At 43.7% G+C, this 24734-nt stretch overlaps 1 protein-coding gene across 4 annotated transcripts in view; it reads right to left on the bottom strand.

The window, feature by feature from the left end:
• The window catches only part of zfhx4 (zinc finger homeobox 4), an 85787-nt gene extending 65748 nt beyond the window's left edge, over window positions 1-20039 (bottom strand). For 2 of the 4 annotated variants that reach the window (XM_072689646.1, XM_072689673.1), the window contains exon 1: window positions 15626-16007. The gene's annotated coding sequence lies outside the window, so the exon portion shown is untranslated. Of the gene's footprint in view, window positions 1-15625; window positions 16008-19387; window positions 19431-19994 lie in introns of those variants that run through there. The other 2 variants (XM_072689665.1, XM_072689655.1) reach the window with 2 other exon arrangements.
• Window positions 20040-24734: the final 4695 nt, after the last annotated feature.

Genomic DNA, 24734 nt, shown 5'->3' with positions numbered 1-24734 from the left:
GAAAGAGAGATTTGTGGTGAAAGGCAACAGAGGCTGTGCTGCAACTGCTTTGCTTTCAATTAAAATGAAATCCCTGTCAGCCGGCACCGGCATTATTTTCAAATTATTCTAAGGGAAAGGAAACAACCTGGTAATGGAACGTGGTAATGGCACACACCAAAATAATGATGTTTTTGGCGAGAGATGTGAACAAATAAGCACAAAAAAATTATCTGAAAAGAAACAACAATAACAACAACCCCCTCTGTACCAGATAGATGTATGTATGTATGTGTGAGCGGTGTGTGTGTGTGTGTGTTTCTCTGCTTCTCTGCGGAGTTCCTCTTTGCTCCTCTACAAAGCAATTTGGGGATTAATTTAAAACAACCCCTGGCTAAACAGGGCTGGTGGGGAGGTCCTATGGATATTAATCACAGGGAATGAAATAAAATGTTTTTGTTTTTTTTCCTTCACTCTAATCAAGTCTAATCTCAGCAGCTAAAGCAAGCTATTGGAGAAACCATGAGATTAGGAGGAAAAAAAAAAGAATTCCAGTCATTTGTTCTTCATATGACAGATAAACTGTCAGATTAGTCAAGTAAAAAGAAGGATCATGGAGCAGAGAAAAGGAAATTTGATTATAAACAAAGGAGGTTGGGTGTGATTCGCACTATCCGCTGTGAGTATGAAGACTTGTGACGGGTCTTAAGTGCCTTGAGACCTTGGCTGTGCAATTAGTGCAAAATTAGCACCTATTAGCATTAGCATTACACACCCAAAAGTCAGATAGAGGGGAGGTGGGCCAGCATTTATGCAATCCTGGAGGAATGTGTATCTGAACAGCCCGTTTGGCAGCGAGGCGAGGGCTAGATTACAGCGTTCTGTGTGATAATTTCTGCATCTCCCCTGGAAGATCACAAGGCACCATCGCAGAGCCAGCAGCTGTGTCTTCAGGGCCTGTGGGCACAGGGCGTGAGTGTGAACCATGCACAACATTCCTGCTACGTTCATAGCCACTTCTGCATGTCACAAAAAATGTTTAAGTCCTAGAACAGTCTCCGCTATGAATGCTCTTTGTGATTCGCATCCATCCTAATACAGAGCTTAGCGTTTATCAAACTCAATATGAAATTGTAAGCAGATGTAACTACACATTCCACTTCTCTTCCTTTCGCCCCTTCGTCCAGGTCTTACCAAGCTCACTTAAAATGGTTCGAACGCTACAGCGACAGCGTTTGTGATTTCTGCTGTTGTTGCTTAGCTGGGTTTTATGCAATTGTTTCCCTTTTTTTCTTTTACATCCTAGCTTGGACATAAAACACACACTTTGCAATAAATTATGCATTTCTTGACTCTTAAAGTGTAGCGATGCCTCCACGGGATATGCCTGGCTTTTTGGGAATGCATCGGAATCATTACACAGTTATGAATTATAAAGTAACGCACAAAGAGCTAAACAGCTCAGAGCTATCCTGGTTTTGATATGAGGCGGTCGCTCAGTGATGCTGAAAGCACCTCCAGCTTTCATATTGATATTCCGCTTTGGAGGAGAGATTCACAATCAGCACCAAAGTTGCCGGGTGAAGTGTGCCCATCCATTTCTTATGTTCAGAGGGGCGGAGAGGGAGAGCGAATGCTGCTCTAACGCAGACTTATCAGTGTTATCTACAATCTCAACATGTCTGGCTAACCCATAACAATCGCTGTTTTTCATTACAACTCATCTCTGCTCAGCCCGACTGCTTAAGCAAACACCAAGCGAAACAAAGAAACAGCAGAGCTTAAACTGAGCTCAGGTTTGGCAGGATTACACTTGTGTTTGGTCAGCAAACAAAAACTAGCATGGAGTACATAGCTACCTTCTTTTTAAAAAGGTCCCACATTCTCTGGGTTTGTTTTTTTTTTTTTTTTTTCTTTTGGCTTACACCTTTTGAACCGAGCGTAACAGCAGCGCTTCTATAAAAAACACCCCGGTTCCTCCCACATGAGGTAACTTAACTGTGAAACAGTTTTCCTGCCTTTCTCTTACTTTCTCCCTCCTTTTCAATCTACAAAGAGAAGGCTGTAGAAAAAAAGGGGGAAAAAACTCTAATACAAAGATCTTTCCCTTGGAACAGAAAAAGGCTCTCTTTCTTTCTCTCTTTCTCTCTCTCTCTCTCAGAACAACAAGGACATGTCTCTCGTCCGCACAGAAACAGTTTCCCATTCCCTTAAGAACAAAGAAAATGGCAACCAGTGTTTCTACCTCTGTTTTTTAATTAAGACTGTCCTGGCCCCCTCTCTCTCTCTCTCCACGGTCCGTGGAGACACGGCCTGTGAAGTGATTAAAAAGAATGTGATCTGATCAAGAGAGAGGAATAATGGGGGAAGGAATGCTAGGTTGGTCCGAGTGCTAAGTTCTTGGGAAAGGAGGGCTGAGAGGCTTCTTTTGCCTATTGTTTTTCACCCACCCCCCCTCCACCCATCCTTTCTCTCTGCCTTTCAGGAGCTCACCGAGAAGGACAGCAGGCTTTTTTTTTTTCTATTTTTTTTTTTAAGCCGGGGATTTCACTCGCTCTTTTTTTCCTCCGGACATTATTCCCCATTCACTCTGTCTTTTTGTGAAGAAGCCAAGATGCAGGTTAAAAGTTAGCACGCTCGTGTGCGGATAGTTTGGAAAGGCTGCACTGGAGGAAGTAAAGGTGAAAAATAAGGTAAAACGTCCCTGAATTATATCAGGTTTTAGCAAAGGTCATCCCTGTCCTGGCCGTGGCTTTCTCCCTACACCAAATCCTCTATCAAAATGTCATAGTGAGTTAGGCAAAGACAAAGGGGAGTCGCAGTGTGAAAGCTACCCACATTTCTAATCCTGACAATGGCATGAATAGGCCTTCACAAGAGTAATTATACTTGTTTATTTGTTGCCATGCAGAAAGAAGTGATGAAAAATCCATCAAAGTGGTATTATCCAAACATCAAGAGCTTCTTTGGCCTCCAAGGACACTGGGAGGCTTAATTCTTTCTTGTTTAAAGAATTCGGTCTTGTGTAAAGAAATTGCAGAGAGGGGGGGGGGGGGGTGGGGGGGTGGTGGGTGGAGAAGGGAAAAAAGAAGGTTTTGCCTGGGCGTTTTTTCACAAAGGCTTTCGCCAACCCTATTTGTGCCTTGAGGTGTAACAGTAGAAGCAGCAGGACTCCCCTGCGCCACAGACATGGTTAAGGCCCTCATTTTCAATAGGCACCATATCATTACTGTCGGGTGTGGCACAATTCTACAGTGGAGAAAAAAAGCAGTCTATTTAGCACAGGAATCTTTCTGTACAAATTACCTGTCCACAAAATGCCTTTTGGCAAACAGAATCAAGCGGCACTGACACACAAGAAGCCCATCTGTAGTCTCGCCTTAGAGAGAAAACGGGAAAATATACGCAATTTGCAGGAAGCCGCAGAAGACGACTCGCGTTAGTGCAGAGCTTTACCTGCGTGAACACAAAAGAAGGGTTAAGACCTAAAACGGTATCATATGACATGTTTTACATTCATGACTTGCTGAGTGTGCTGGAGAGATCCTATTTTAATTCTTAAGCAGAGCCTTTTAACCGTCTAGGAAAGAAAAAGAGAAGTAAGCAAAGCCCTGGCCTTGCGTGGCTTTCTACAACCGCCTCGCCCATTTGAAAACTTTTAACATGAGGGCCCAGTATCAAAGGGAAACACAATCTACATAGCTAATGTCTTTTCCCCCCAAATTCAAAGCAGGGAAAAGCTGCAATTTTTCTTTGCCGGCAATCTGGAAACACTCTGGAGTTAATTACGACTGATTCGAAATGAACCGCACAAACAAAGGCCAGTCTATGTCCAGACAATTATACTGCATTAACTAGCTTAGAGCTTCCTGCTGATGTTCCTGGGGCTCTTCTCTGGCCTATCCCCAGTGCAGGGAGGAGGAATGCCTGCACGGCCCGAGATTAACGAGCAGCGCCGCCGAAGAATGTGTGACGACCTCTCCTGACACGGCACAAACTTTCGGCCCGAGCGGCCACAAAGGGGAGAAGGTAATTAAGTTTGAAAGAAAAGGGCCCTTGCAACAAACAATGACACTGTGTCTTTGGAGAAGAGAAGAGGAGGGGGGTGGTAGAGGGGACTGAGGCGAGAAAAAAAAAAAAGAAAGGAGAGAAAAAATCATTAACATTCACAACAACTGTGAGAAAGAGAACAGTCCCAGTGTTTTCAATGCTGGTTCTCCACTGGCCTTCCTGTTTAGCCCTTTTTTCACCCCACATTTTCAGTTTCACATCTTCTCTTTCTGGTGCCCACGTGATGGCAAATCATCCTCTTGCCCCACCCCCCTCCCTCCTTCTTTCCTTCCTTTCCCCTCTCTCTCTGTCTCAGATTGTTTCAACTATGTGCACTGCACCTAATGGGCAGCTTTGCAAAGTTAACTTCGACACTTTGCATTTTTTACTCGGATTACGCTTAGGGAGCGTAAAAAAACAGGCAGTGCTGTAATGAAAAGCACGCATCTGCTCCTCGCCTACCCACCTGAGACACATCAGCACTCTTTGCGCTGTGTATATTTTGCTAAGAGAAATAGTCCAGATGCAAATCAGTGCATTATCCCACTTTTCAATTCTGCCTGCTTCCCCCGGCGAGTATTTTAGCTTAATTAGCAAAGGAGATGTGTTATTCCAAGGCTAACGCGCCATAAAGCAATGACACCCGCACATATGGTACAGGCAGATGCAAAACAGCAACAGAGCTCTATGTGAGAATGCATGCACACAGTCGGCAAAAAATCCTAACACACACACACACACACACACACACACACACACACATGCACTTTTAAAGGAGGCACTGAGGAAAATTAGCAGTGGTTACTCTCTGATTCATTGAATTGACGTGAGTCCCACTCGTGATCTTTCCGCTGTCCTCACATGCACGAGCGATGAATACGTTTACTTTCTGTCGGTTTGACACAGGGAAAAAATGTCTCGGCTTTTTCCTTTGGTGTGTGCATGTTTTTTTTGTTTTGTTTTTCCATGCTCAACAAGAATCTAATTGCGGCTTTGCCAGCCTCATGCTCAGTAATCACCCTCTCTTTGTCTAGTCCATGCAAAGCAGGATTAGAGTTAAAATGATGACTGCCTAATCCCTTGATTTCCCTCTACAAAATAAATATTAATCTACTGGTCAATCATGCCCTTGTAAGGTACAATATATACAATATGAAAATGTTACGTAAATCGCGCTTTAGACGCATCTGTTTGAAAGCAACCCTGTCAGGTCATTCCTGACACCCCCCCCCCCCACCACACACACCACCGCCCTTTGGAAAAAAACAAAACAAAAAGTTAAATTAAGTGAAATGAATAATCATGCCAAAGATAAATCCTGCAATCCGGAGTGCTTTTATTAGTAGGGAGAAGCACTTAATTAATGAAGATTCAGAATAACCAATCACACGCTTTGCTTGCTTGCTCGACTGTGCATGTAAGCCCTTTTTGCGTTGAGTGTCCAACGCAGCTTCCAATACTGGGATCAAGACTGTAGTGGTTGACTTGTGCAGCTCAACAACTATGTGCACTACAGACACGCCAGACATGCTACCGTCTAACAGAGCATGCAGATGACTGAGCAAACATGGACCGTATGCCTGGGAGGACACAACGCACACACACACACACACACACACACACACACACACACACACACACACACACTCCAGTCACACAGTCCAGTCAGTGACGCACACATTTCACATGATCATCTCTCAGAAAAACAGGGCTATATATATATATATATATATATATATATATATATATATATATATGTATATATATATATATATATATATATATATATATATATATATATACAATATATAAACAATAACTATGATATTAAAAGAATGCAATAATATAATAATTTCACACATTTATTAACCTGTTTCTTATTTTGCTTTTCTGCCTTTACCCAGCTGATTGCTTCTACAGGCTACCAGGCAGCCTCCTATTCCGCTACTGTCAATGGTCTGGGAAAGGCTCTGTTAAAGATGAACACGAGACACCGTTTTAATTGAGGCTCCTTCTCTGATTCTGACCTTTCTGCACTGTCATTTTCCCAGAGAAACAATAAAAGTTAAAAGTTCAAACTCCTTGGTAAAGGCGGCACTCCCCAAACTCGCCGGTCCTGTAATTATCTAGTATTATAAACATAATCACAGGCCAGGTATCCCTACATGCATTCCAGGGCTGTTAGCTACGCGCTAATCCAAGCATTCTTCACCGAGGTATTTCACAAAACACGTCAAACAGTCTATTAAGGTATGAAAAACTGCTGCTAAATAAGCTCCTCCATCCAGTGGCCAGTGGCCTTATAAGGTCATGTAAGTGATCCCCCCCCTCCCCCGATATCTCTAATTTCTGGAGCCAGAGAATTACTAATTAACTTAAGGTCTGGGCCTATATTTAATTAGAGAGCTCTCCAAATGAACTTTAGACCAAAGGCATTTGCTTTCTAAACAAACTTGGTTCTGACAGCTGTTGTGAGTTTACCCTTTGCTATGACCATGGGGGAAAAAAATATTTAAAAACACATTTGTTTTCGGTGCCATCATGGGGTCATTACTTCTTTAGGGAGAGCTCCAGCTGAAAATTGTACGTTTTAATTGGATTTCACTCCAAACAAACAACTGTCATATGTAATTAGCATGGGTCTAGATTAGGACCACAATATTCCATTATCAAATAAACTGAATGTCACGCAAGCTACGAATCCAATTGGCTTGGGAAAGTTAACTTCAACAAATCAGTCATGACATCCCATTTGCTTCCTAAAAGCACCAGAAATAACTGATCATAATTCACAAAATATAATTGCATTTTTTTCTCTTCCAGAAAGGTTTTAATTCGTTAATTTAATGGTTTGGTTAGGGGAAAAAATAAAAGATTTCTCTGTTAGATGAAAAGGGCATGAGAATGAAAAGTAGTTCAGAGCAGCAGTAATGAAGAGCAACATTAAAAGAGCTGCTGCTTTTTTGCCATTGTTGCCATTTGAAAGCCTGTATGGGCAGCAGTTTGGCCTGGTTGAAACATTATCAGTACACTGCAGAGAGTGGAAGGCCACCATGTTTTATGCTTCTCAGCTCGTGAAAGGCCTCAATAAGACATCGGAGGGGGGGGGTGGGATTTTAAGGTCAATGAGAAGTTGGACGAGACAACAAGGCCTGCGTCGGCGTAACGGCCAGCTAATTAAAGCAAAGAAAACACATTATTTCTACAGTCCTGCGTGTTAATACGCAGGGGGAAAATGATTTGTTTTGCTATGAAATGCCATGCAGTAATATGCAGAGGTAGGGGAGTATTTGTTTAAATGAAATGCACGGTCCAGATGTACGCATGTAAAACGGCACATATACGCTCATTTCAGCAAACCCAGCAGTCTGGCTTTCAGTGGAAAATATTCTTTATTTCTTAAACTAGGCTATTCTTTCTCCCTCTCCCAACTCCCTCCACCCCTCCTTTAATTTTAACAGCTCTCAGGCCCACCATTTGTATGTATCGCTTGATCTTTGCTGGGGCCTCCGATTTGATTTTATATGAAATACCCCAACGGACCTCAATTTCCCCCTAATGGGTTTTTCATACATTTCCAAGCATCGTTTTCTATTACACTTTTGAACTTTCAGTACTTTGAATGATTGTCTATAACTTAAATTGCTTAAAATAGGCAAGGTAAGATTGGGTTTCATTGTTTCTGTAAAAGGAAAAAAAAAAAAGAAAAGAAAAAAAAGAAGCATGGACAATGAGGACAGGGCCACGGAGGAAATCACAGTTTTGCTAAAAGCCAAAACTAGGAATATGACATGGCTCAGAAATTTGAAAAAAGACATATGTCCACCTCACCCTTCTCCGCGCGCCTTCTATTCGGAGCAATCCTCTCTTGCCTTTTCTTTTTTTGGCTTGGTCTCTTTGACGCAAATTGTAAATTCCACCAACCATTCATTTAGTCTACCGCTTACCCATCATTAGAGCTGCTGACAAGATGACCAACAGCAGCACCTCCAGCACCTACACAAACCCAGCCTTCAGAGCCCTGCTCATCTGTCCTGATGGAAAGTCTAAGCCTGCTTTAAAGCAAATAATTAAAGATGATTCCAATGCACATGCCAGACCAGAGCGAGACAGGATATGAGAAGTCTAGTATTAACTAAATACTTCTCTGGGGACTGCAGCAGCTTTGCTCAACCTCAGGCCTAACACAAACAGTGGGCCAGCGTCGTGTCTGGAAAGCTGCTCTCTCTTCTCAATGCGAGCACACACACACACACACACACACACACATCTATGAACACACTCACACACAGGTGGAATAGCCATGTTAATATCCTCAGCTCATCATTTGGGCCAAGCTAACTAAGCAGCAAGAATATTCATAGGGGCAAGCTCTCATTTTTTTGTTTACTACCGGTCATACATATTAAATTACAGACTCATCTCTCTGTAGAAGGCTAATAACAGACCTGTTGTTCAGGTGTGATTGGACAAGACCGTGGGCACGATTCCTCTGAATGCACACCTGTCTACATTTCAGTTTGAAACCAAACCCACTGGTATTGACATGGTGTGCAATAATGTCCATAAAACAAACACTCGTCAGTCACCTTTGTGACAACAAGCCACTTGGCAACAGCTCCTGATGGTTCGATGTTCTACCGTGTTCTACAGTGGCGAGAACGTCTACATGAGACTGCTTCACAATTTGCACCAAAAAAAGTCCAGTAAAATCAGTCAAGAAGATACAACTACAGACATTTTGCACTGAATGAAAACAGTGCTTTGGACTTACTTGATTCAAATGTGTAGGCTAGTTTCACATTAATTAACTTATTTATGTATTTTCTTTCAATACAACCATATAGAAGATCTAACACCGGTTGCTAACAGAACACAATGCAGCTCTTCTTCACTTTCAGCTGGACCTACAGCGATCGCTTCACCTGGTCACTGCTTCTATGAGGTCATCCTTCATAGAGCAGGTCCATACACACCAGCTAGTGAATACGCCAGAGCCCCGGCGCCTTACACTGTGTGTAGTAGCAACACTGAGCTACTAGCAGCCTCCGTGGTCAGGATGCTAGACACATGAAAGGAAAACGTCGCAATACAGGCCGCGCTTGGATCGCCAACCCTGATTCGTCAAAGCTGGCCTGGCGCACTCTCCAAGTGCCAGATTTAAAGAGCCCAGCTGCGTTTACAGAAGAAGGACGAGCCGTTTTCCAGCTCCGACACGAACCGCTGCATGAGGAGAAGAAGGTCCTGAACTTGTAGGATTTCACACACAGTTCTGGGGCCAAAGCCAAATGATTAACATACATGGTCCTTTTCAGTGTCCGCTGTATTTTTCTATTTTAGTTAAGTTTTCTTCCTCTCTCTGTTTTTCAATATCCTGTCAAAGAAGCTTCATGCAAAGCAGGGAGAAGAGCCTGAGAAGAAGACGAGGAAAAATCCCCTTACTCCCGACGAGACACGGAGCTGACAGAAAAAGTAATGCAATCCCTGCTGGCGGAGAACCAAGGGCAACAAAAACATTTAGATAACTGTGTTCAATAATGAAAGTTTTCAATGAGGACAGAAATTACATTTCCTCATGATAACAAGGCCTTCCCATATTCGCCTTGTGAATGACTAGAAATGGCCGCGTCCACATCAGTCATGTGCACTCTCACATCGGGTGCTGTCGCTAACTCTATTAGCTTTCTCTTTACAAAGGGAGAGGCCTTTTAACTGCATCCAAGCTGTAGGGTAAAGAGGGCACATCCCAAGGGCTGGTGACTGTGTTGGGGGGGGGTATCTCCACTGCATTTCACTTGGCAACGAGGCACAAGTCAGCATCTGGTAAAGCATGTCAGTGCATGGGCTGAGCCAGTCAGACATTAAAGCATGACCTGTCTAACTGCGAAGGTTGCTTAAAAATGCAGACAGAAGCCATCTTCCGTGGTGCATCCCTTTTCACTGTGGAGGGGGTTAAACCAGAGGACACTGCCACCTTTCACAATCAACTCAAAGCTAACTTCCTTTTCACTGCTGGAAATATTAAGTTGCTCGCCATACTGATAAAAGGGAAGGAGAAGAAATCGCTTTGTCCACGCTGGCCTGCAAGCAGCCGGGTCCACGATTTCCCTCCCTGGAACAATTAGCATATGAAAGGCCAGTTATGGTGTATAAAAAGTCAGTGAAAGAGGACCCAGGCACGCTGAAAAACAACCCAGCGCAGGGACGTTTCTATTGTGGCCACGCGCGTTCTGCCTGGAGATCATTTCCATAGAACAGATGCGACGCAAGTGACGCTAGGCTGCGTTCGAAATTCACGTCATCCTGACGCCATCTTCAAAAACGAGACACCAGCTCTCTTTAAGACCAGCGGCTCAAGAACTTACAATAAATAAATTCATGTGTGTGTACATATACGTATATATTTATTTTTATGCATTGCCTTCTCTAAAAGTAGTAGAAGCTGTGACATATAAATATTCTCATTTTTTGATCAACCTACACTGAAAAAAAAAAAAGAAAGAAAGAAATTCAATACCTGCAATATCCAGTCCCTGGTGCTCCTATTGTGCCTGAATGCTAGTGCATAAAGGAGCAAGAGCCTCTATTTACTAGTGGAGAGAGGGGCCATTACCATACATATTACTTCACATGATGACAAAATCTGCAGGCATCTTGGGAGGCTCCAGGAATATGAAGCCCGCGCTTGTTGTCTCAAGTCCTCGACAAACACATCTTTAGGGAGAGCCGGCCCAGAAATAAAGAGAGAAAGAGAGGCAGCATTTTCACTCCGCTTTCATCTCAGTCACTCAGTCAACCATTCAGTGCTCCATTCAAAGCCGCTGTGCATTATGCAAAAAAATGCTAATCCTTTTCCGATGCTTTCACACTTGTACAAACCCCCATTCCCTCCAGTGAAAAGCAATTATATCAGTTTACATTTCTGTCAAAAAACAGGATTAATGCAGGAGTACTAGCATTGCGGCGGGTATCCCCCCGTACTAGCTAAAGGAAACTAGAGATTATTCCAGACAGTATTCTCTTTCCTCCTCTTCCGACAAAAAAAAAAGTGAAGAGGCTTTAAGAATGTTATTTAATTAGCCAAAGGGAGAAGAACAGAGCTTTAGTTGCTGTGGAAACTCTTTTCTGACCTGACCTTCTCTTTGCCAGGGCCCCGCACAAAGCGAGATCCAGTCTGGTCTTTTAATCAGAAACAAATTATGAAAGAATGTTGCCAGGCTGGACGATGCTCTCCGCAGTCGGCAGTGACGGAAGCAGTGGCCACCCCTTCACTCGTACGTCAGGCCACCGTGACAAATGACACCAGGAAGAGCCCCCCCCTTTGTGATTTGCATATGCAAATTCCCACACAAGGGAAGCGTGTATAAACAAGTGTCATTGTGAGGTGGATTAAGCTGGCACGTTTTTTTTTTGTTGTTGTTTTTTTTTTCTCCTGGATATATTTTTTTGTGGAGGGGCCCACTGTATTCAGGGCCATTAGTCAGCACAATTAACCCTGTCTCCATGGAGACTAATGAAATTTTGCTATGGTATGACTTAAATTAGATAGCTGGTTATGCGTTTCCACAATCCAACTCCAAATCCATTATTTGCCCCAGGAACAATGAGCCATTTGTGCTCAGCTGATCTCTGCCAGCTGAACAAACCTCCGAGCTGACAATTTGCATATGTTAATATAATTAAGCGCTAATTACACAAAACTTGCGCTGTGTTTCACACGCACTTTCCCTGGGCGCCGTGGAGCTTGAACCCCATCCAAGTGTTTAACCCTTCAGACAGACTGTAAGCAGGGGGAGGCCTGGCCTCCTCCACGAAACGCCTCGGGGCTGACACGAGAAGGCCCCCACTTAATACATTAAGCCAGCTCCTGACTTCTCAGCTTTCCAGCGGCCAAGCTATGCGGACCGGAGCGCGTTCCGCGGCCTCCTCAGCCGGACCAAATTCAATTGGGCTCCGCAACAAAAGCCTCCACAGTTCCTCCGCCTAACAATGTGATAATTTTCTCGCTGCTATCTGTGGCAATCATGAGGAACGCAGACGCAGGAACCGAGAGAAAGGGGAGCTTATTAAACAGGCAGCGCAGGCAAAGCCACATCAAGCACAAACAAATCACTGCATATTTATGTTTCCCGACGAGCCAAGAGGCAGTGCTGAGTGCAATTTCTCCCCCCCTCCAAAATTAAAAATAAGTCATGCTTGATGTAAGATTTGACAGGTATAACTTAAACATGTCTTGCATGCACTGACAAACGCTTCCTTGGCAAAACAACGCAAAAAAAAAAAAAGCTCCTCATAACATCACACCCAGATGTAAGACAACGTGCTGCGTTTGAAACTGTAATGGACAGGAATCTTTAAGGAAATCAAACGGCTGTGGCCAGATTAAAAGGGGCTTTGTCCTCCTCTGCATGCATTTCTTTTAGCAACTAAATTAAGCGAGGCTCTTCAAAAGGTGTAAGATGAGCCAAATGGGGAGGGAAAAAAATGTTCTATCACATCTGAAATTCATGCAGCTGTGCAGAATGTAGTCCAGATGGTGCAGGAGAACGGAATGGAAAAAAACAAACACCTGATGACGGACAGCAAAAGCTTGGAGGACCACGATAATGTCAAGGTTAAAGAAAACAGAAATAAACCTTTCCGCTGCTTCACTGTAAAGCCAGATCGTAATGAATTTTCACCGACCTGAATGTAAAAACACACAGTTTCGTGTTTCCAGAGCCTCAGGTTGGAAGCTACCGCTGCTCTATAAGGTTAATCTCAGGCAAAGGCAAAACCCGTATTTTACCCAGTGCTTCCCAAAAGGCCTTTTAAGGAGAAAAAAAAAGCATGTCAACAGCAACTGACATCTTCTGTTTATTCATGGACGCTTTCAAAATATGTGCATACATTATCTGTGTCTGTGTGTGAGTGGATCTCGTCTGTGTGCATATATCAGTGTGCGTTTGTCTGTACGTTCGGAATCCTCCTATTTAATTATTATTATTAGAAATACTTCAATTCCAGCAAACACACGCAGCCATCATTCAGCCTTTTCACCAAGCTGGCTGCATTAATGTCACAAAGCGGTGGCAGTCGTCGCCCTGTGCACCGCCATAGGATTTTTCAGTGTCGAACAGCAAAACGCTGTGATAGGCTTGTAGCAGCCCGCTGCTGCTGCTGCTGCTGTGGGGGGATTTTAAATCATCCGGCCTCTTCTATTAGACTCGAGACTTATTGAGGTAGAAACCATAAAATATGAAGAAGGGAAATTTAATCCCTGAAATATTGATTTGCACATTAATATCATATAGGCAGAGGGCAATCTGGCTTCATGGAAATGACACATTGTCGACCCTTGAAGAAGCCTGAGCCAATCTCGCTGCGGAATGTGTCTGAATCTGGGTCTGAGGAGGGCTTCCCTCCTCGGCTGGACAAACTGAAGCTGGAACGCTGCACAAAATAGCGGTTATTGTCTTACAAAAACAACGAATAAATATTCAGATTTTAAAAGCCCAACGCTAACACCGCTCTCAGTCGAACGCATGCATTTGCTTTGTGCCACTTGTGTTACAACACCCCTCTAGTCAAGCACTTTGCCATGTTGTGCTCTCGCACCCTTACTTGCTACTGTTTCGCTGGGTGTTTTATGAAGCTATCTGATGAAAATATCACCTGATGGGATTTGATTTACATAATAAGCTCTGAGGAAGTGCCTGCTGCTTCTGCTGCTGCTGTCTGCACACAGGAGAGAAATTACTGTACGGTTCTCGCTAACACAAAACACTATTTCAAGGCAAGAGAAAGACATTTCATCTGAAACACACAGACGAAAGAATAACAAAGCAAAAGCTTACAGCTGATCTAGAGGTTTATTTTAACACAATACGGCTGCCGTCGAATTTCCTAACAAAAACACAACCATAACAGTAACAATAATAACAACAACAATAATAATAATACAGTAATAACAGCAATAACAGGAACAATAACGGTGCTGTTCCAAACGAGGGCAGAGTGTAACCACGTCCATGCCAATCCGGATTTTGCAACAAAAAGAAGGCATCCGTTCAGATGTGTGTGTGTTTCAGTGACGAGTATCAACAAACGCATCCCAGTGAACACACACGCACACACCACCCTAAATCTGAACATCACTAATAACAGAAAGAAAGGCTTGAAGAACGAGCCCGATGTCCGGAAAACACGCGGAGACCCTGGTGGTGTAGTCCAAAAACCAGGGTGCATTTTCGCACTGTGAGTAAGAGAGAGCCGCGACACACACATGCACACACACACACACACACACACACCGTTCCACACACACGGACCCGTTCCACACACACAGAACCACAGAGTATGTGTGTGTGTGAGTGTGTATATGTGTGTGTGTGTGTGAGTGTGTGTGTTCAGGTTTTTTTTTTTTTTTCAACGCTCTCGATGCGAGCGATCGATGCCCCCTGTCACCGTCGCGTCCCAACCGGAGCCAGCAGACCAGCCACAGAGCAAAAGCAACACACACACACACACACACATATATACACTCTACATCCCCTTGTTCTCCTGCCCCCCATAAAAACACTATGTCAACTTAAAGAATCTTCGAGATCGCGGAGGGAAGAAAAAACAGCAACACGAAGAAGAAAAAATGAAAGGAAAATAGTGGGGAAATGGAGCTTACGGCGTGGAGGCAGAAGTACACAGACTAAAGACGGACGGTCCAGACGAGCCGAGCCGAGCCGAGCCGAGCCGAGCCGGCGAACCGTCGAGGTCCAGTTTTGAAAGCTGTTTCGGAGGCTGTGTGTCGGTTTGCGGGGGAGTTTGTGTGAAGTGGACCAGGCTTCACCTTTAGAGTTGAACGCTTCCCTATGAGTCCGCTCCTACTCTACTCCTACTCTATTCGAGGAGACACTCCGTAGCAGGTAAACAGTGAAGCGTGTGGGGAACTAACCGTCAATTCTGCCGTTTAGTCCCGAAAACACACCGAGGACAGGGTTCCGGTCCCTTCACGTTGCTCGCGCGTGGCTCGTTTCTCGTGTTATTTTTATTTTACGACAGTTAAAGATAAAATCTCGACATTATTGTCCCTGACTAATACACACTGCTGGGAAGCAGCATTTCTGTACACTTAGCGAGAAAAGACACGGAAGATTTGCCCCCAAAACGAGTCAAAACGGATGTAAAACCGTACAACTGACGACCGTTGGTCAGTGTAACGCTGCTGTTGCCTCACCGGCGCCGTAACCGACACCCGCCGCTAACGCGAATTCCCTTCAAAACACAGACGCTTCAGCTTCGGCTCCGAGGCGAGAAAGCAGGTTAAAAGTTGCCAGCCCGCCTCGGTGGAGGTGTTAGCGGTGTCACCGGGCTATCGGCTCGGTGACAGCTCGCTGCTCTCGTTCAAACGCTGTTAGAAACGGACGAAACGTTAAAGGCGATAGCCCAAAAACACCATATCGCACGAAAGGCTGTGAAAGTAGCTGCGGTGTCTTAGCCGAACATGCTATCGCAAAAATCCCCCGAAAGATAATCAATGTGAACCTCTGTGATACCCGACCTAAATTTAACACCAACTACTCAATAAAAGTTGGAGGAAAAAGAAAAAAAAAAAACTTACTTTCTTCCCCCCGCAGCTCCCTCCGCTTCTGCTCTGGCTGCTCGTGAGGAAAATCACATCCAATGATTGCGAAAGTTGGTAACAAAAAAGGTGAAAAAAAAAAACAATAATCCTCCAAGTTTACTGGAAAAAGGGTGAAAAAAAAAAAACGTAAATACGACCGGTGACAGAAAAAGAGTCGATCCTTTGGGTCCGGTTGGTGAAAAGACGTGTCGACGGCTGCCTAGCAGTTTCGGTTGTGGAGGGGTTCGGGGAAAGGAGGAAAGGGAAAAATGAAAATCCGATATGTCTTTATTCTGCTAATTATTATCGTTTTAGCCCTGTTTAAAAAAATGGCTGATTAAGTTGAGTGCGCATGTCTTTGTGCGTCTATTCCCGATATGCACTCTGGGAATGAGAGAGAGAGAGAGAGAGAGAGAGAGAGAGAGAGAGAAAGGGGGGAGCGAACGAGCGAGCAAGGGAGGGAGGGAGAGAGGGCGAGAGAGAGAGAGAGAGACGGAGAGAGAGAGAGAGGCGTAATTAGTGAGGTGATCAACAGTCTCCACATTGCAAATGACGCCTCGCTTCAACTAGCTGAGCGGAAGGGCCGGATACAACCTACCTCTCTAGCCGGTCTATCTAACGGCGGGAAACAAAAGCACACAAATAAATAAATAAAATAAAAAAACAGCCACGACTGGAAGGCAGAGCGAAGCTAATGAACAATTCGAGTAGTTTTACCCACTTTTTCCTGTTTTATGAGCCGCAGTTAAAGATTCGTACCGAAATAAGGGTTATTAGAGGCGGCGCGAGCGCCGTCGACCGCACCTTGTGCAAGGTAGCAGAGCGCGAGTGTACACCAAGACTGTAGCCCTATACATTTCACTTCATTTCAGGCTGGTTTAGCCCAAATCATATCCCTGAGAACAATAAGGAGGAATTGGACTGCGGCTTTATGCGCTCTTATACGGATGTGGGATGTGAGGCTGCCGTATAGACGGACTGGCCGTGCATTACAGTGGTTTAGGGCAAATTATAAACTACAGCAGTGTGGCGGACAAACACAAATATACACCCTGTTCAAACATTTCGTTAGCATCCGTTTCGTTAGCAAACCTAGTTTTGATATCTATATTTTTGTTGTTTATTTTCTACGATTAAAATGACATGAGTGGTGAGCCACGTTTACAGGAGTCAAATCTGGTAAAATAATGCATTCACCATAAAAGCTGTAGCTTTTAGACAACAGGCCATAATGAGGCAAATTACATACGTATACACACACACACACACATTTATATATATATATAAATAAAATATTTATGTGTATCACTGTAATAATAGCATTATGGTTGAGCTATAAATATGCTTACACCATTATATATATATATATATATATATCTTTATAACAGAGTTTAGGCTGGTTTGCGTTACAGATGAAATAAAGCGAGCCCACCGTCCATTTAGGGATGTTAGGTTTAGTGTAAAGTAGGAAAAGTCAGCTGTAGACTTGATGCTTAAGGCTTTAAACTCTAATACGGACTGGATCAATAATTCCGCCTATAAGTTTCCTGACCAAGTTCACACATCCAGCTTCACACAGCCGAGGCTGAGGACGAGCCACACGGGCCGCGGGGACGCTTTCCAGACGAGCTGGACAAGAAAGTTAGCTCACGTTCATCATGTTTCTCATGTTTATACCGTTTACTGAGGTTTTGGGCTGATGTTAGCTTGTCAGGAGGGTGTCCGTCTGTCTCCGTCCCCTCCTTCAAGGGCAAAAGTGAATTATTTCGCACCAGAATAAGCTGATGTTTATGTCGTTTTACTGAGCTGTGTTTTATTTTACTGAGACTCAACATTAGCTTCTCGCAGTGGCATCCGTTTCTGTCTCCTCGTCAAATGGTGGCAGTTGGAAGCAAAGAGGGGGAAAAGGACTACAAGATGGTAATCCTGGAGGGGGAAAAATCAACAACTCTCCTTTGTGGAGAGGGGGGAAAAAAGGAGGTGAGTGAGTTAGCTTTCCGGATCTCGCCATCAGGATGCTTGCTAGCAGCTGGGGCTTAGCATGGCTGCGGCGCTCGGGATGTGTGGCTCCGTGTTTTGGAGCTGCTTCTCCAGCCCGCTCGCGCTCTGCTCTCCCTCCATCGGAGCCGGGACGAGCCGCTGGAGAAGGCTGGAGGCAGGGCGACTGAAACGGACGGACGGACGGACGGACGGACACTTGCGTAAAAAAACCTTTCCAGTGAAAATCACGCGCTTCAGTGCGAGCGCGTTTCACCGAGGACTTTGAAACTGTTGAGGTTTAGAAGACTCACTTCTTTTGCAAGTATCCAGCCTCCTGCACGGCGTTTATCTCATTTGATTTTTGCACGGATGCGAGGGTGCAGTTGTGGCCGGTACTGACTTGATTAACAGGCGCTTTTTTATTATTTTTTTTGTTCGCTTTTGAAAACGAGGGTTTTCACGCCAAAACGGAGAAAAGTAAGTGGGATGGAAAAGGGCTGATGGGTCTTATCTGAGTGTCATGCACTTCCCAAATCCCCCGTCTGTCTCCCACCCTTCTCTCTGTTCTTCTGCTGCTGATATGCCTCCTCTCTCTTCAGGCTGTTTTCCCAGAAAGACTCTGTTCACTAATATTTCATTTCATTCTCCATACGCTGCGACTCTAAATGAGCAGATCTGTATCTCTGAACGGCACGTGTGCTTTTTTAACGAAAAAAGAAATGATGGGATTTATGTGGAGCAGCAAAACTGTGTGATGAGCTCTTATCTCCTGCTTTATCGCGTGTTATCAGTTACAGCCTCACTCTCATTCTCTGAATTTCCACCAGAACTGCAGTGTCCCGTCTTTCCAGCTCATTTCGTCTCAGTATTATTGCTGCTGTTATTTTTGTAATTTTAAAGCATCACACGTTTTTAAAAAGCATACACTTTTTAGCAGAGTTATAATTATTCTGGTTAGGATCAAGGTGCTCTTTAACCCCCGCCCCCCTCCCCCTCTTCCTCCTTTAAAGCCCAACACACCCCTGTGTTTTCCTCCGTGCCTGTTTAAGCGCTCCCGGATGGGGTTTGGGCCAAAGCCCGTGGCGCCCTCTGGGGTGCGAGGGGTCACTGTGTGACCGCGACTGACCCTCTATCTGAACCACAAACAACAACACTGTACAAGTCACTGTACAGACGCCCCAGTACACACACCCGCCTCAAAACGAGTGTTTTACTCACGGAAAGTCAATCCAATAATAGTTATATCGATTTACAATAAAAATAAAAATAATAATAATAATAATAAAAACGGGTAAACACAAATCTCCAAACAGTAATTAAATATAATAATAATAATAATAATAATAACAAGGACCTGAACGAATATATATTTTTAAACAATAAACAACAAACAAACCACAACAACACAGTGTGTGTGTGTGTGTGTGTGTGTGTAAATCGGTAATAAATAAATGATCTGATTTCAAAAGCACGAAAACCTCCAATAAAACCAGAAAATAATGCAACGCATCCAGCAAAAATCCACGTTTAATCATTTCCACCATACAATTATCTAAACAAATCTCACACACTTTTCCTGCCACAAAACATAGCAAAATATTAAATAAAACACGTGTAAAATATTAATTACAAAACGCACGTGCTTTTAAACCTTTCCCCAAATCCAACCGCACTCGCAAAAAATACACAAAGCAGCAAAACCCGCCTAAAAGCACAGAATTAAAGCGTATTATTATTAGAGCGCGCCCCAGCAGAAGTGAATGAGATAAAGGCGGCTACCTTTTAGTGCTGTCCCGCTCCTCCGGCTGTCTCTCTCTCCCCCTCACACACACACACACACACACACATACATACACTCATACACACTCTCTCTCTCTCTCTGTCTCCGGCTCTGGCACGGCCAGGAGGACACACTGAAAGGGGGGATGAAGTTGGGGGACCGGCTTGCTGCCTCCCTCTGCGCCCCTCTGCCTCCAACTTTCATTTCATATTCCGCAATCAGCCCGGGACACCGCGTGCGTCCTAATGCGCCGAGAAGGGAGTGTGTTCCCCACGCACGAGTGTGATCACTGTACTTTACTCACTTTACCTTTTTTTTAAACCCCCTCAGTGAATAAAAAAGCTGTGATATCAGATGCGCAGAGCGCGCTGTCCCCCAAAAACCCCATCCAATAACAGAATGATCAGAAATGAAGAAGGAAAACAAAATTAGCTGCTAAAGCGCGTCAGTTCCTGTCTGAAAAGCGTTGGGGACTTTAAATCGATATATCGGGACATTTGGATCGATTCTATAAACGAAAATCCATAGAGAGCATGAGAGCACTTTCCCCTTTCAGCGGGACACGGCATGGGGAATAAAGCAAAGGAAACACAGCACCCGACTCACCTCCGTTTAGCACATTTTCCCTTCGTTTAACCGTTTTTATCCGGAGCAGGAGATGATCTGTAATAGGCTTCAGCATGAAGAGCGCAGTGTCTCCACTGTTAACGCCACAGTTTCAGCTCTATTCCCGAGCGATCAGCAGCTTAATACAGTCACATCCCCTCATCAGCTGCTTCATCAACACCTGCCAATAATATAGACACCAATATGCAGATAATAATGCTAATACTGCTAGTTACACACTGGCCGTATTGACCGTGTGTACTGGGAGCCGGATGGCCGGGTTGCAGTGGTCAGTGCAGGTGTGATAGGGGGGCTGTTTGTGATAGTGTCGTTTATGTTCAGCTACAATCTGCGATTTTACTCTTTTCCATCGTTCTGTTCATTTGACAACGCAAATCAATGAAAGAGAGGAGTGTTTATACTGGGGGTGTGTGGGGGTTGAAGGGGGGAAAGTCCACTAACCACACACACACAGAGAGAGAGAGAGAGAGACAATCAAACACACTAATATGTACACACTCTCCCAAACACACACACACACACAGACACACACACTCTTGGGGAGTGCACCTCCTCCCTTTGACTCCGTCCCTCCCCTCTGGCCTCCTCCTGCTTGGCCCTTTGCTCCCTTTTTAATGGACAAATGCGTGAAGCTGCAGCTCCTTCAGCCTGGACTCAGACTCTCCACAGCCTGCTTCATATAGGCAGGGCAAGTACAGACTCCCAAATACTCCAAACACACATAAAACACAGCAGAAGTGAAGAAAAGGCCGGAGAAAGAACAGTAGACCTGGCTGCACCTGCTTTTCTTTGTTCAGCTGCTGGAGAGAAAGCAGAGCGAACAATAGGAGAAGACTTAGGACCGGATTAAATACACTGCTCATCCAAGACTGAGAAATAATGATGCACAATGCAATTAATTAAGTGAAAGAAAAGATAATTAACACCCTAATGTTGTTATTATTATTATTATTATTATTATTATACAATTACAGTTCATAATATAGTGCTACTGTTAAATAATAATAACAACAATAATAATAGCATACTATTAAATTAAATTTCATTAAAATGTGCTATTGGTCAAGATTATTACACACTCTCAGCAGCAGGGCATTTCATTTAAAACATCCTAATGATCTAATCAATTAAAAAAAATCAATAATCAGCCAATTAATTGGGAGCAGCCTGGTGGCGCTGCTTTTTGTAATGAATCTCAGCTGTGATGGGCCACTCCCCATTGTAGGGGGGTCTGCTTAAGGCTATGGGACGTCCCAAGGCTAGGAGAGAGCGAACGGAAAACATTAGTGGACCAGTGGGTTTCAACGCAGAAGACAGAACACAGTTTCAGTTCAGATGTTTTCTCCACTGCATTACAACTGATCTATTTTTCTTTATTATCATTAATATTTATTCTTTTTTAAATTAGAATACACTGCATTAATTGTGTCTTTATATCTGGCAAAATTCTAGCATTTAACACTTGCAAATAACCCCTGTAACAATTAGTCAAGAGTTCTCCAGTAACACAGCTAAATCGATTAGGTCATGTGACAAACTAAATTATATTAAATTATATTGCTAATGCTAAAATGATTTGCTTTCAAGTGTCTTTTTCTTACTGGCTACACTAAGGTGTGGTGGAGTGAATGTAGGTAAGAGTAAATCACGCTAACTTTAATGTTTATATTAGCTAATTTCATGATATTATAAAATGATCAGAAATGCTTTATTGACATGGTGCAGAACAGAGGTGTCAGTGTACATTTAATGCAATATATATGAACACAATATTCAGTGGTGTTGGAATCATATTAAAATGCCTAATATAAGGTTAGTGATTAAATAGAAAGATTGTTGTAGAATTAAAATACAGCATTTGTGTGTGGATGTATTATGTGTGTGTGTGTGTGTGTGTGTGTGTGTGTGTGCTGTTCCAAGCATGTATGCCTTACAGCATCTATGCAAAAGATGAAGGGTTTAATATAAATCTATGTATATTATTTGTAAAATGCATATGAAACTGTAAGAGATCAATTAGCAGAATGCTTTAACCGTTTCCTTCATCAATGAAGCATCTTTTTAAGGCCCTACATGCGTATTCCAGCATGTTTGCCTTTACAGACAGTGTTAGTCCTCGTTGTATAACTTCCTTATCACACCCTCAATTAAATGCACTCGCTCCAAAACAAAACGTCAGAAAGCATTACACATGAGCGCCTAAATGGTGATGTGTTCTGAAAGCCACGTCTCCGGCGCAGCAACAAGGAACTCTTTGACCGCAATTTCACGTATTCAAACAGAAAAGGTGCCCAAAATACACCCACAATGCATAAAAATGCGCCAAGCGAGGCCAAAGTGATGATTCACTGAGGGCCAGCCTTTACATACATCGTCGGGTAGTGCTGGGCACTATTGGTCAAATTAAACATCACATACTTAAAAAATATATCATGATATTTACAACATTTCTGTCTATATTGGTAGAGTTAACGATGCCATGCTTCCTGACATATACTGGTATATAGTGGTCACTCAAATGACTGGACATTGGACTGTTTTGTATGTCCGCTGTATTTTAAACACCCAGCAAAGGATTTACAGGCCGACAACATTTCTGTTGTCTGTCAATACTGCTAAAACTAAAAATCAATGCTGCTGTGTTACACCAACACTGGTACAGAAGATACACTGCTCAACACTAGGTTAGGGAAGGAAGTAAGGAACAAGCACAGGCACTGCAGCACACAACGGGCTAGCTGACTCGACTAGCCTAGCCATCGACTGACAGTAACTCTACAACTGTAGACAAGGCGAGACATGGCAAAGGCGCTGAAGACGTTGAGGCCTAGAGCCTATCGCGTTAAGAAATCGCTGCTCATAGCTTACCCAAGAGCCTTCCTCAGTGTATGCTTGTTTATTTCCTAGCTAAGCTCTCTGATGTGTGCTTGGCGCAAAAAGGTGGACGCTAGGCGTGCTAGTCCATGGCCACTGGGCTAAAGCCACATATACCGTACGGAGAAGCAGCTCTCCTGGCTTCCTTTTTTTCACATTTAAAATGCACCCAAGGGCCAAATAGCTGAGAAACAGCCCCTTAGTGCCTCAGCAAAAAAAAAAAAAAAAAGCTGGCGACTGTTTGCACAGATTTTTCAACAGTGCCAGCATTGAGGACATTTGGAGAAGAAGGGGGGAACGAGAGAGAGAGAGAGAGAGAGACAGAAAAAAGCAGAGGGTGGATGGGGGGGTTGTGTGTGTGTGTGTGTGTGGGGGGGGGGGTTAGAAATCAAATCAGTGTAGCTCCTGTGTGCAGCAGAGGTGTAGAAGGATGATTGTGGATTGGTTAAAGAGAGGCGGAGGATTGTCATGCATAAGGTAAGCGCTCGTCCACGGGCTTTGTTTGAAAGCGCTGATGTCTGAGGAGGCGTTTGACAGCCTTTGCCGAGGTATCAAAAGCAAGCACTTTCTGCACTTTGATTCCGTCCTACGATACGTCAAACGCGCACGGCGGCTCGTGTGATTTCGGATCCATTTAAGTGCCGGCTCTTGCCTGTGTTTGTGGCATTTCTGCATTATCTTGTATTATTTGCTTATAGCAGTGTCTATAGCATCCATTCTTGTATAGAATTTAGACAGACTATGTATATGTACATATCTCATAACTGACATGTCAGAAGTGTCACAACTGTTGTTTATTTAACTGGTTTATGACATTCGAAAGCTGCCCTTTTCTCTGTGTGAGCAATTAAAGATGAATGGGCCAACAGGAACAGTTCAAATCGACTGGATTACACTAACATATCGTCGCCGTCACACACACAAAAAAACCCCTCAATTTTTCAACATAATATGTTCTTTACATTGTTCTTTACACTGCATCAGGAATTAATGATGAGTGGACTAATTGACATGCTCCAAATTGACTCTTGGATGACCCTTTAAAGAACCTATGGCCTGCCGGTGGGCCGAAAGTGTCATTACAAACTTCTATTTCCAAAGAACAGCCCCTCTAGTTTGTACAGAAGTCCCTGCGTTAACGGGTTAAGAAGGTCTTTTCCTCTCCTATAAAGTTGCCATTTTGGACATACAAGTTTTTTTGCATGACAGCTACAATATGTTAAGATTTTTTTCTCTTTTAAAGTTATCGTTACAGAGATATCATGTTTTTAATGACTTCAACAATACACTATGTAGCCAGCAGATTTGTACTTGTATATTCAGAGAATTCACTGGTTCATGCAGTAAGGCTGCTAACAGCTGCTAAGTTGCACCCAACCAATACAATACAATATACATGCAAATCAGTCAGCATGGATGCAACAGTGCTGCAGCATATCATGTATATATTCAGCATCATCCTTGGCTCTGAGCTGTCTGAGCAGTGCTTTGCTCATCAGCTGTTAGGACGCGTTCATACTCCATATGCATGCGTCCAGGCGTGTATCCTGACCGCGCCGGCCACATGCATGCATGCACAGAGAGGGGCTGGACTCCAGTCTGCCGCCTCTGGAGGGAAAAGCTGGACGATCCAGAGAAGTTGATGGAGCACATGATGGAGAGATGGAGAAACTCTCTCTCTCTTTCACACCTGCTAGAGCTTTTAGCTTAAATCACCACTGCTCTCTCTCTCTCTATCTCTCTCTCTCCGGCCACTGCAGACCATCTCCCCAACTTTAATAGGAAGACAGTTAATAACCCCTCCCTCTCTTTCTTCAGCTTCTTCTTCTTCTCTATTTTTTTCTC

The sequence above is a fragment of the Salminus brasiliensis genome, chromosome 1 (assembly GCF_030463535.1).
Source record: "Salminus brasiliensis chromosome 1, fSalBra1.hap2, whole genome shotgun sequence".
Classification (NCBI taxonomy): domain Eukaryota; kingdom Metazoa; phylum Chordata; class Actinopteri; order Characiformes; family Bryconidae; genus Salminus; species Salminus brasiliensis.
The sequence above is the reverse complement of the archived record's forward strand: the minus strand, read 5'-3'. Positions and strand labels throughout refer to the sequence as shown.